This window comes from Passer domesticus, chromosome 11, assembly GCF_036417665.1.
Source record: "Passer domesticus isolate bPasDom1 chromosome 11, bPasDom1.hap1, whole genome shotgun sequence".
In the NCBI taxonomy this organism is placed as follows: Eukaryota; Metazoa; Chordata; class Aves; order Passeriformes; family Passeridae; genus Passer; species Passer domesticus.
Genome location: NC_087484.1, coordinates 13,867,538 through 13,880,550, shown reverse-complemented (window position 1 = coordinate 13,880,550; position 13,013 = coordinate 13,867,538). Strand labels below are relative to the sequence as shown.

Below are 13,013 nucleotides of genomic sequence, written 5' to 3'. Positions count from 1 at the left end.
GTTTAGTAGGAACAAAACAAAAATACAAAAAACGTATTAAAAATTCAAGTGGAATGACAAAAAAGAGTCTGCAAGGTAAGGTTGTAGGACTTCATAAAAATGTAATTTTTTTTTAGTAACAATAGAATGTGAAATTGAAAAATCAACATTTGTATTTCAATGATGGGAGAATTTTTTAACTGTAAAAGCTTCCATTTGAAACTACTCAGCTTTTTTTTCCCCACTGCAACACTCTCTGAGCAGGGCTGGGTTCCTCACATACTGTGCTCCATACCCCTCAAAAGCCTCTTTTAAGAAGGAATGTTTTGTTTTGTAGTACTTAGTAAGATTTAGGAAATATTGTCATGAATACATAATGCTTAAGGATATATTTGTTTCTGGTTAAACCTTTACGGTTTTGAACATAAAATTTGTGGTTTTCCAAATTCTGATGACTTGTTCAGCAGTGTTTGTGCTGACCTTCCTGTTTGCTGCTTTGGCATTGCTGTGCCTGCCAAAAATCTGCTTTTTTAGGAAAGGTGCTTCTTGGCTGATACCAAGCCTGAGATAAGAGGAGCTTGGACACAGCTCTTTCATAATTCCTAGAAGAGGTTTTTTGTTGTTTTCAGGTTTTTTCCCCTTAAAAAGAAAGTGATTTTTTGGTGTATTTTGAGTATTTTTCCACATTTCTCTGCCATTCTATTAGTAACACAAATTATAGATTATGCACAGTAAATAAATCTTGTTCAAAAAGAACAGGAGAATATACTTGTAAGTATTAAAAATCTTTTGGATTTTGTTAATATATTAGGCCCTTAGGCCCTGTGTTATTTGATATGATTTCATGGAGGCTGTTAGTTTAATTGTATCCTGGAAACACATATCTAATTCATGCCTTAGCCTGTTAGATGTGGATAGATAGAAGGTAGGAGACTAGAGATAGTGGTGAAAGTAATCTCACCCCTAAAGAGTTACAGCTGTGCTAATTATCAAGCATTAAGAACAAGCCTGCCCTTAAGAGGCCACAGCTGGATCCAATTAAGAGGGGTATTATAAAAGAGCAGGTTGGCTGGTCGAGAGGGGAGATGGAGTTTGTTGGCTGTGCTGAGAAGGAGTCAGTGCTGTGAGGAGCTGCTCCTGAGATATCACTGAGAAGGTACGAAACCTTTGCAATAGGATAACAACAGTTAGAGATCTTTGTATTGAGCAAAGCATATGGAGTACAGAGAGAGTTGATGAAAGAAAGTGTTTAGAATATTAGACCAAAAATACAAATTTACTTAAGCCTTTTTAAAAACTAGACATCACAGAACATGAAGTAGAAAGACAATTTTTTTCAAAAACTGTTTAATGTTTGAAGCTATGAAGTAAAAAGATCCCCCATTCAGGCAACTTAGGTGAATGCATTTATGAAAAGTAAAAAATTCTGTCTAAGGGGGCATGAAATATGCTAGTACTAAACCATAACTAATAGTTCAAAGTCAAAAATTTTCCTAGTCTTCCTTGCTAGGTCTTTCAGCAACTGCTTCAGCAATTTTGCCTGCTTGTGAATGATTCCCTCCATCTCTGATTTGGGAAAGGACAATCTTGAGTGTTAGAGCCAATTATTATATTTAAGTGAATATCTATGGTGTTTTCTTTAAAGACCTGGTTGTCTTGTGGATCTAAAGGAAAGGACCTCAGAAATTATTATAGCCAAGAATGGATTCTAATTGCATATTATTGAAGATTAATAAAAATAACTGTGCTTTTACAGGGTCTGAAAAGAAATTAATTTCTTTTGGTGGGTTTTGTAGGAGACATCAGATTGGGGATCTCATGGATAGCAGGTGTGTGGCTGTCACTTCATGAGAAGCCTGGGAAGTTTCCCCTGTCTAGGCTCACTTGCACAAAGAGAGCTCTGATCCAGATTTGGACACAAACCTCAGCACTGGCACTGTTGGGTGGGTGCAGAGTGAGTGTGCAGCAGAGGGGAAGGCTCAGCCCCTCTTGTGCTGGCTGTGGTGCTGGAATACATCTGACAAGAATCTGTGCTCTGTCAGGGCATGGCTTTATCTGCTGGGGCTCTGTTTAGTGTCGTCTGCTCCTCCAGAGTGTTGGGATTTATTTGATCTAGAGCATTTGTACTAAAAATGAGCCACCCAGAAAACATGAGCAACTTATCAAGAAGCTTAGGACCTGCACTTGCTCCCTGGGATGCTCACTTGGAGTTTACCTACAGGGGAAACTGCTCAGCTGGGTATGTGAACATTTCATTGCAGTACAGAAGTGCTCACATAAGAAGTCTGTTCAGGATAGCACTCTCCCCTGACATTTGCATCTTTCTTAGAAGTCAGTTCCTTGTATGAACAGGCACTTAGAACATCACTTACAAGTGAGGAGCATTCCTTTTTTTCTGGTACCCAAAATCCTGTGATATGTTGTTTGAAAGATTAATTGGATTCAAAGCTGTTTCAGCTGATTTTTAGCTCTGGCTCTACTTAATGTAGGAAGGTATCCTAGAAGTAGAAAATTGCTGAACACATGTATATATGAGCATAAAGCATATCTAGACCAAGGGTGCTTGGGATAAATTAAGTAGAAGGTACATGTTAAAATAAAAAAAAAGTTAGCGCTGATAAAAGAAAGTGAAATCAGAATTGTTTTTCATGCTAGGAAAAAAATTGTGGAGTGATGGCTGAAGAAAGAATTTGTGATTAAGGTTGTCTTAATTTTAATTTGTGATTAAAGTTGTCTTATTTTGTCTTTTGAGTACTAAGACAAGAGAGGCAAATCTTCATGATTATTGAAGTTTAAAAGTAAACTCATCTTTCATGTAATTAGTATTATATTCAAAGACAACATGTCAATTTTTAAGCACATTTCTTTAACTCCAGAGCTTTAACTCTGCAGGTAACAGTTAATGTCTTGGGATGTGCAAGGTGCTTGTGTGCAGTATTTGTACACAGAGATCTGAAAATCCTTGCTAGTGACTTGCTGCTGCACATTGTACTGCAATCTGGAAAAATATCTAATGCTTATCTCTCAGCTTTGTAAACCCTACATGGATGTATCTGATGCAAAGGAAGACTAAGCCAGTGGCTTTTCTGACCCTAATTTAAAGAGAGTCAATATTTATATGTTGTATTCAGGATTTTAGAAAGGCTTAAAGACTGGTAACAAAAATTGTGTTACTCTAAAAAAAAGACATAAGTGAAAACAGATACAGGAACACCAGTAACTAATGTAGAGGTAGTATGGGAGAAGAAGAATCCTGGGGATATAGAGAATTCTGAAGAGTCAGGAAGTCTAGAATTCTGATGAGGATGCAGAGACTTATGTACTGCTGGGGAGCCAGAGAGTGATGTAAGGCACAAATAAATTCAGCAAATGCAAGAATGTTTATTACCTTCACATGCAAATGAAACATCATTTATTTAACCAGTTTTTGATGTCTGTAGTAGTGTGTATACTGTGTTTTATATGGTTCCTGTGTGGCCATAAATAAATTTTATTTAGAGCATTGGAAGGAGCTGTTATTAACAGAGTTACTCTCAGCTAACATCAATTATCTCTGGTACTCTACAAATACTTATTTATGGTCACAATAAAATATTCTTGGGGAAGTGCAGTTCTGTAAAGCTACCTAGAGTACCTAGGATGGGGATTTCATCTTCTACATAAAGCCACTATTGTACATGACAAAAATATGGAGAATCAGTGAGTTGCTGAATAATCCTCAGAAGGCTCCGTCTTCTGAGTTAATGTGTTCTGTCATTTGTCTTTCTTAGGGCATAGACCTCTCCCTTTATGAATAAATCTCACAAGTAGAATACTTTTGTAAGGAGAAAAGGGTATAATAATTTAGAATGTGGAAGTATAGATGTTCTTTAAAAAAATTGGGTAGCTAAGGTTCTTTAGCAAATTGATTATAGATATTTCATCTAATTAGTCTGTTTTTTTTCTCTACTTTTGTCAGAAAGGTAATTTAAATTTCTGGAGCAGAGAGTGTATTTTTTAACATGTTGATATATGAATACGTAGCCTTTTACAGTTTCAAAGATCTAATGAGTTTCTTATTCTGCACATTGAATATCCCCTTAATATGAGGCTACACGTATGAGATGTTCTTTTTTTTCTCTTATGCCACTAGCAAGGAACATTATAAATACAAAAAAACCCCAAAAACAACCAACCAAAAAAACCTCAGTTTTACAGCTTATTTGTCTCTCTGTATAACACTGACCCAAATAAAGTGCCCCATGCACACTGACAAGTGTGTGCCTGTCACAGAGTGGAAAAGTCATTACGAGTTTTCCATTATATGACAATTTTGGACTCCTTTTGTGACAAAATGATTGGAAGATGATTAGTGGAAGAACTTTCCCCCTCATCTGAGAGAGGGCTGACAGTCATTTGCACACAATGAGAGTTATCAGTCTGTATTAGACAAGAAAATTTATGAGCCATCGCTGGTAATTTGTAAATCACCAGAGGCCCTGAATTAGCAAAGTGTGTGAAGTCATGCATGTTCATAGTTAGGGCTTTTTCCCTTTAAAAGTGTAAAGGAGTATAGATATCAATATGATATCTAAGGAACATGTGTTTTATTAGTAATTTTTTTGATTGTTAGAGAATTCCATTCTCATTGGACTTTCATGAAGTATTTTACACTTTCTAGAATAAATAACTGTCAGGAGCTGTCTGCTCTGTGTGGGACTGTGCAATTAATGGCAATGCCCTTCTAATGTGTTTATCCCAGGTTCTTGTAGGCCTGGTGAGTGGTGGAATATCATCCAGTTCTTGTTTGCCAAATCACAACTTCACTGCTGGAACTTGAAATATATTTCTCTTATATTATGCAGTATGGGAAAGTAAAGAGAGTCAGTCTAGCAGCAGCCCACAAAGGGTATATATCAGCAATCTTAGGTGTCAAATTTTAGTCTGGTAATAAATGAAAAGCTATTAAAGAAGAATTTGAGGTCATCCAGATAATCATGCAGAGCTTTCCTACTTCTTCACCTAGGAGTCAAGGAAATTACTTTATTATTGATTATTTTCTTATTTTAAAATATATTAACAGTAAGAGCAAAATATGGTAGTTTCATCACCCTCTGCTCTATTATTAGAGTTAGATCTCCAAGCAAAAGAGCCTTTCCATGTTGCTGGAGTACAGATGTAGAGGAAGAATCAAGTCCATGTGGAAATGAATGTTGTGCCATGTAAAGCACAGCTGACTGGTCACAGTACAGCTACCAAATTGCATTGAACTGTACTATGTCTTTTGCAAAATTTTTCCTTCCTCTGTCAAATATTTCTCATTGTTGTTGGTTGGACTGCCACAGATTTATCAAGGATATTTATAGGTGAGCTGGAGGCTAAAGTGCCTGAAATACTGTAGTATGAAATAGTGTGAAGGACAGGAATGTTATTTAGCACATACATTAATCACAGGACTGCAGAATATGCAGAATTGGAAGGGACCTGTCAGGATCATTGAGTCCAACTCCTGGCCCTTCACAGGACACCCCAAGAGTCACACCCTGTGCCTGAGAACCTTGTCCAGACACTTGAACTCTGCCAGGCTGGTGCTGTGACCACTTCCCTGGGAGTCTGTTCAGTGCTGGCCATGTTTACCACTTAAGGGAAGGCTGCTGTTTCTCCATACCTCAAATGCTCCAAAATTCTGACATTACTGGAAACCAAAGCAAGCTGAGGAGTGAGTTTTTTCATATCTGTACTGCTATTTCAGCTGCAGCTTTTAAAGGGAATTTCACAGGTAAATGAGCTACTCCAGCACATATCTCATAATTTGCAAGGACTCTTCCCTGCACTGCAGTTAAAACTTCCAAAGCAGAGCAAGTCTCTGCATAGTTCATTTGTTCTGCTGTGCTCACCCCAAGAGAAAACTCCTTCCTTCTCATCACAGAGCAGCTCACACAGGTGCAAGAGGCTGCCCACAGCACAGCTTTCTGCTGTTTACCCTTTTAATTCAGTTGCTTTTAGCCATAATTTTGTAAAATTGACTGGGCTGATAAGAAATGTATCCATTTTGATAATTTTTGAACTGGGAAAACTTTTTCTTTAAGAACAAAATAGTTGAAAAAATGAGCAAATGCAATAACAATAGTTTGGAACATAATATTTCATGGTTTTAGTTTGGGCTCCTTTTTTGGGGGGTTTGGATTTTTGTGTGCTCATTCTGACAAAGTTTTGTTTATACTCTTTGTTTTTATTTAATATAGAACATCAGTGCAGGTTTTTTTTTTTTTTTTCCTGAATCAGATATTGTTCCTGCAACACACTGTTTATTATAATCAGCAGCTTTAAGGACAAGTCAGTTCCTATGTTGCCATCATTGCATGGAACACACTGGCACAGCAGAGTAAAAGCTCTTCCATTGGATGAACCTGGAGATTTAAGCAAGTAAAAGCTTCAATTTTAATTGGTTCATTTTTATGTATTTTGCTTTTTCAGACAGGCACAAGGCAGTATCTATATCAAAGTTCATATAGCTCCGCAGGGTATTTGAAATTTAACTGAGGTGCACACATATTTTTGTCCTTATGGCTTGCCTATTTGCCTTTGATAGCAGATTTTATTGGTAGCTCATTAAATCCTTCATATGAATAGCAACACGTACAATTACAGGTCTTCCCAGCTGAGAAGAAAGCACTAAAACACAGATGATGCTGAAACTTGGCTTGTGTTAAGCAAAATAGGAAATGAGGTACAGAAATACACTGTAAGAGGAACACATTTTCCCAGTAGAGAGCATGGCTGATGAAGTGTTTTTCTCCAGCCTGTGAAACAAGGCAGCATTTAGTGGGTTTTGCCACCAATCTCTTTTTCCTTCCCATCCCCTGGCACATCACCCTCTGGGTTGTGCATCTGGCAGTGTGTGCTGGGGAATGCAGTCCTGGGGTCCTGAGGGCAGCACAGCTGCTCAGGCTCTGGAGGTGCAGCAAAATCCTACAAGGACTTCAGGTTTTCCTTTATGCCATGCCTGTTTGTCCATTTTCCAGAGGCACCATTCCAAGTCTCAGGCAGCTGCTGATATTGTTGGCAGGGAGAGGCTTGGTTAGTTACCCACCAAAGGTGTAATTTGTCTTTTACCTGTTTGAGCTCATCTGGTTAGTGAAAAGCATTGAAACAATTCCCTGTCCTCTCACCATTTCAAATAATTCTGTGTGGAGTGCTGGCTGAAAAGGAAAATTCTGTCTTTTTGAATTTAAATGATCTATTACTCACTAATTCCCTTGAGCTAGTAACTGTTGAAAACATATGTAGCATATTCTATATTCTTTATTTAATGGAAATGAGGTTTCTTGGACTAAACCATTCTAGAGGGAGAAGAGGAACATTTTTACTTGAATTTTATGTTTATATTATTACCAAGTCAGAATATTACATACTAAGTGGTTTGAGTCCTTTAGTTATTTAAGCATTTCATAGTCTTGACTGCTGTACTCAAAAGAAGCTGAGGTTGTAATTTGTCTGTCAGAATGCATTTCCTTTGCAGCAGCCCTATAGCAGTGGTAAAAATTAGTGGTTTGCCTTGGGTGTTTCAACAAGTGTGGCCAATTTAAGATGCCAAATCAGAATGGATTCCATAATTCTTATAGCATGTTAAGTCAACTAACTAATATTTTTCTGTCTATTTATTCAAAGAGTTCTCTGTGTTTAGAGTAGAGAATTAGGGGAGGGTTTGTTTTTTTTTTCTGTGTGTGGGTTTTTGTTGTGTGGTTTTTTTTTTAAATTTTTTTAAACAAGCATGGACAATCTGTCACTTTCACCAGGGGATGGAAGGTCATTGTAATAACCACTGAATGAACTTTAACTGCAATAGGAATGGATGGGAATCTCTTCCATCAATGGAATTCTGGTAAAATAATTCAGTGTAAGCTATCATGTGTGTCATGATACCACGTTCACAGAGAAGGATCTGTGAAACAGGTCAAGAAAACATTGACTGGACTCCTACCCTGCAGTATTGTTTGTTGGTGATGATGTAAGCTGTGCAGAGAGAAGGATGAAGCTAAGGGGGGTTACTTGCTTTGTTCTTTGGATCATCTCCAAAGCACCGTGAGCTCCAATCCACTCACAGGTTGCTTCTCATGCTTACAGCATGGGCACAAATACCCCCATGTTCTGCATGTATATTGTACACTAATCAGTATTTAACATTTGTCTTTTCATCCCCATTTCATGACAGACAGACTTTAAATACTGATTCATTTTTGAATTTATAGTTTGAATAACTCTGGTTTTTACTTTAAACAAACGTCAACTGAGATTTTGTGTAGCCAGTGCATCTAGAATGCATATGATGAGTGTGATGCAATTTAATCTCAGTAAATTGTCTTTTCTTGGATAGAACTTGCTAAAATTGTACTGTAGTTCTATATCAAATTGAAATTGAGGAAGAGAAATGAAGTTTTGTGTTATAATAGGCTTAGTCAAAAGCCTACAAAATTCTTTCATCAACTGTAATGGGCTCAGGTCAGGTGATAAAGGATAATTAAATACTGTTGCAGTAATAACTAAAAGACATTAGAAGATGACAGCTGCCTGTGGTTTTTGTGGCTTTTTTTAACATGATAAAGGATACTTTGCTCAGAAATAATACTAGGACAAAACCACCCTAAAATCAAAGATTAAAAACACCTCCTACCTCCCTGATGGGGTGGAACATTTCAGTCCTGCAGCTCAGGAAATTGCTCTTTTCTCTACACAAAAAGACTGAGGATCCAATACTGTTCTCTTACCTCCATTCTACCCATCACAATTAAGGAAAGCAATTTGTATCTATAAGAAGTCCCATTGAATCAAACAGCATTCATTTCAGTACATAATAGTCTCATCAGAATCAATAGGAGAGTGGCTGTAACCTCTGTGTCCGAGTGGAATTGTGTGTGCTGGTGCCTTCCCTGTCTTGGAAGGTCTCTGATCATTTTTGCTCAAACCTTTAATATAGAAGGAGCTTACTGAAAGCCTTGTTTGCTCTATACTGAGCTGCTTTGATTTTCCTTCCTTTCTGAAGTATTGTGAGACAGTGTGTACTGCTGTCCTTGGGGTGCCTGTTAATATCTATTATAGTAGATATACTGGTTCATTTCTTTTTCATGTCAGTATAAAGGTTTGCATCCTCCACGAGAAATAATTACTGTGCATTTTCTTTAATGTTTTTCACTTAAGAAAAAAGAAACCCTCAGTAGAGTGGCAGATCTCGATGTGATTATTCAGAAATGTAGTTTACATCTGACTCTTCCATTTTCTCTATCTTTTCCCAGTCTGATAAATACTTTCATTGTGTATGTTAATCTGTGTGGTTGAAAGAACAAAGTGCAGCTGTATGCTACCAAATCTTATGAAAGACATCTTGCTGTCTGTGGAGGTTGGTTTGAATTTTCCATCCTGCCTTGTTATCCTTGAGAGAATCCTCTCTGACTGATTATGACAGTTGAAAATGTAGCAGCAGAAATTCTGAAGGGGAAAAGCCCCAAGTCATTAGAAGTGCAAATTTTTTTTTTTTTTTTTGCATATACAATTTTGTGTTACTATATAATTGCAGTGATCTATAAGCTTGCTGGAGTAAACATAACAATAACTTGTTTTCACAAAATCCTGCACTGACTTAGAATTTAAGGAATCATTCACAAAGCAGGAACCTGTGGTTATCAAGCTGATGCTGGCAATGTATTAATTAATGCAATCAAGCAGCAATAATGACACTTGAGGACATCATGCAAATCTTATATATGAATTATGCTTATAGTCAAATTAGAGATTACTCAAGGGAATTCACATTATTAACTTATGACTTTTCAGACCTTTAGCAGAAACCTTTTATTTTCTTCCTTTTTTCTGTGGATAGTAAGTACAAGGTTTTTTAAAGTCTTTCTCTGACTACACCTTTCACTATAGAATCATGGCCTTTGTTACAGAAATGTTCTAAACCATTTTGTCAATTACCTGAGAGTCAGCAATTGGTATGTTCATAAGGATAAAAGGAATATTTTTTTTTTTTAGAAGGCTTGATTTCAGTCTTGTGAATAGGAATTGTCTGTGATGTCTCCCTCCCTCATAAACAGTTTAACTGCATCAGCCATTGTGGTGATCAAGGTCCTTTCATTTCAAAGTGTTTAAACCATCTCATCAAATATACACTAAGAATAGAAGTGATGAGCAGCCAGTCTCTCATTTTTCTGATTTTTTTCTTCAGTTTTCCTTTCAAGTTTTGAAACCTTTGGCAATAATTATCTCGCTTTTGGGATGGTGTTTCTCCTTTGGCTGTCAGCTTGGACAAGCACCTAAAGATAATTTAGAAATTGAAAGCTGGTTTATGACTGAAGGCATAAGAGCAGTCCAATAAGCAAATTTGCTGCCTGTGACCTCTACCTTTTAAGTTTTTCTTCCATGTAATGCCAGGTTGATCATATCAGTGTTCATCTTTTTGGAAAAAACCATATCCCTTCTACTTTTGAAAATGAGTTATTTTAATCATCTGCCTAAATGAAAGATCTTTTATGGTCTTCAGAGAACATGAAACAACTGGGAAGGAGAGAAGGAATAAAGACAAGCACAGGATACTCCAGAGAGGAAGGAAGGAGAAATAGAATATCAATTCTAGAAGTAGTCCTCTCTACTGGGTTTGCTGCATTATGGTGCAAGTGATGGCTGAAACTGTTGAAAGTCTTATGGAAATTACATCAAGAAGGTAGAATGGCTGTTCTGCTTACAGCCCTTATGCATTAGAAAGACTTTCTTTTTCCTCTTTTTTCTTGACACTTTTTGCTTAATAGAAATTTCAGAATTTCTGTAAGAGGCAAATACTGCTTGTGGTAAAGTTGGGTTTTCCCCCTTTTTTAATTTGCCACGCACAAAGATTAGAAAAAGAGGTGAGGCAAGATATAGTCAAAGCACCAACGTTAACATGCTTAGCTTTGGTGTGTGAGTAAAGAGGCCAGGCTCTCTCAGCTCTGCAAACAGCCATGTGATTGCAGTCTATGAAATCAGCAAAGTGTGCAGGGGGACTGGCTGCTGCTGTTTGCTCCAGCAAGAGTGACTGGAGGGCATTGCGTGAAGCCAGGATGGGTGGGGATCAAAACAAACAAGATGAGCAGGATTAAGGGGTAGCGGGCCTGTGATCTCCTTGATGAGGAGCACTGTGGGTGCCAAAAGTTCAAGCTGGTCCTGGGGCAAGTTCATTTGAAGTTTTTTGCATGAAAGACTGTTTTATTAGCAAAATGAAATTGTGATCTCTCTTAAAAGAAACTCTATGTGATTCTTTCTATTTTTTCCAGTCACCATGAAAGAAAAAATTAGTGTTTTAGAAACAGCTCTGCGAATGCTCAGAAAGATGGCAAGGTATGAGTAAATTTGAGCACAGACTCTGTCTTTGGAAGTTTGGTTGAATTTTGGGAGAAAGTTCCCATATACTGATGACAAATGAAGTTGTAAGAATCTAAATGAATGCAGAATAATAACTACTAGGAACAATAGTACGTGCAGGTTTTGGCACTGTCCCATCCACACTGCTCAGACAATGCTTTCACAAGATTTTAAAAGAAACTCTTTAAGTAAGCATCTCCTTTTCCGTAACACCTATTATTTTCTCCAAACTGCCTGCATATTTCTTTCATGGATGCATTAGACCAAACTAAATGCAGAAAGCAAGCAGTGATTTATGCCTTTCCACTGAGTTTTTAGTGGAAAAGCTCTCCATAGATAAGCCACATTTGCTCCTTAACTAGTACTGAAGTATTACATCTCACTACATGCTTCATTTGCCTATTGCAAATTTTAGGTTAATTTGGCATACAAAACTAACCTATCACTCCAGTTTTAAACCTTTCAAAAATCCCTCATAAAGCAAATGGAGTTTTGCATACAATGTACAGTGAACATGAGCTATTTTCTTCTTCATTTGCCTTTTTTATTTTGTCAGTTGTGTTGGCTGATTCAGGTTGGGGTGGTTTCTCTTTGTATAAAGATAAGATTCCTTTTAAAGTGAATACATTTTAATGTGAAACATACACTCAAATAGTTTTACAGATGAAAAGCCATCAATGGATTTCTAAATTCTACAACTTTCTCGTGGGTAGGGCTATTGGATCAGGTAAGGGCTAAGTTCTCCATATTAAGAATATAGGAAGAGGAATATGACAATTGTTGGATATGCATCACTACAAATGTAATGTTTTTCTAGTCTTCAAAATACCTGAACTTTATAATTTAAGCAAATTTGTTCCATTGTAAAATTCCTTTATTGTTTTCTTGTCTTTCCGTTTGACTTACTGGGGGAAAAAAGGAAGGATGAAACAATTTTATGGGCTTGGTTTTAGGGGAATAAAGATAATTTTGGTGTTTTCACTGCTTTTATTATGTGATAACAAATATCCAGATGTGTGTTTCTCATAAGCTTTAATTCCCTGTTCTTCAGAGTTGTTTTGGTTAGTCCCTGACATCTAATTCCATTTTACTTTTGTGTCCATAGACACTGTGACCTAAAGTGAGATCACCTGCTGGCTGACACCTTTAGCCTGGTTTAGAAAGAGGGTTCCTGTCAACACTGCTCTTAGGTGTGTGTGTAAGACTCACATAGATGCAAATCTACTGAATCTGCCTTGATAAGTTATATTTGTCCAAGCAAACCTCACTGGGGAACAATCTGGGCTGTAAGCACCAGTGTATGGCGTGCATGAAGAAAACCCTTTTTTATAACAGCTGTAACTATATATAATTGCTGAATGCTGGCAGAGAGGTACTAAACAATTTCACCAGATGTTTTTCTGAAATGTAACTTCTTAGCAAAGCTTTGTTTTGAGCCCACTGTGGAGTAAGTCAGTTGGATTTCCTTCAGAAAAATAATCTGTGCACTGCCTAATTACAATTCACTACCCTTTCGTTTCACAACAGAATATAGCTTGAGTGTGACATCTCTCTGACCCAAAACCACTGAAACTTTCTGCCTAGATCACACATTTAAAGTGAAAAATGTTAACCAAAACTACAGTCAGATAAAGCAGTCTTGCCTAAATAATATATTACAG

The 13,013-nt window shown here is 37.1% G+C and overlaps 1 long non-coding RNA gene across 1 annotated transcript in view; it reads left to right on the top strand.

Moving 5' to 3' along the window:
• Positions 1-12,581, top strand: part of LOC135278905 (uncharacterized) — a 72,307-nt gene extending 59,726 nt beyond the window's left edge. Inside the window, exons 2-3 of the long non-coding RNA XR_010346289.1 lie at positions 11,265-11,328; positions 12,458-12,581. This is a non-coding gene — a long non-coding RNA (uncharacterized LOC135278905). The remainder of the gene's footprint in view (positions 1-11,264; positions 11,329-12,457) is intronic.
• The last annotated feature ends 432 nt before the right edge of the window (positions 12,582-13,013 follow it).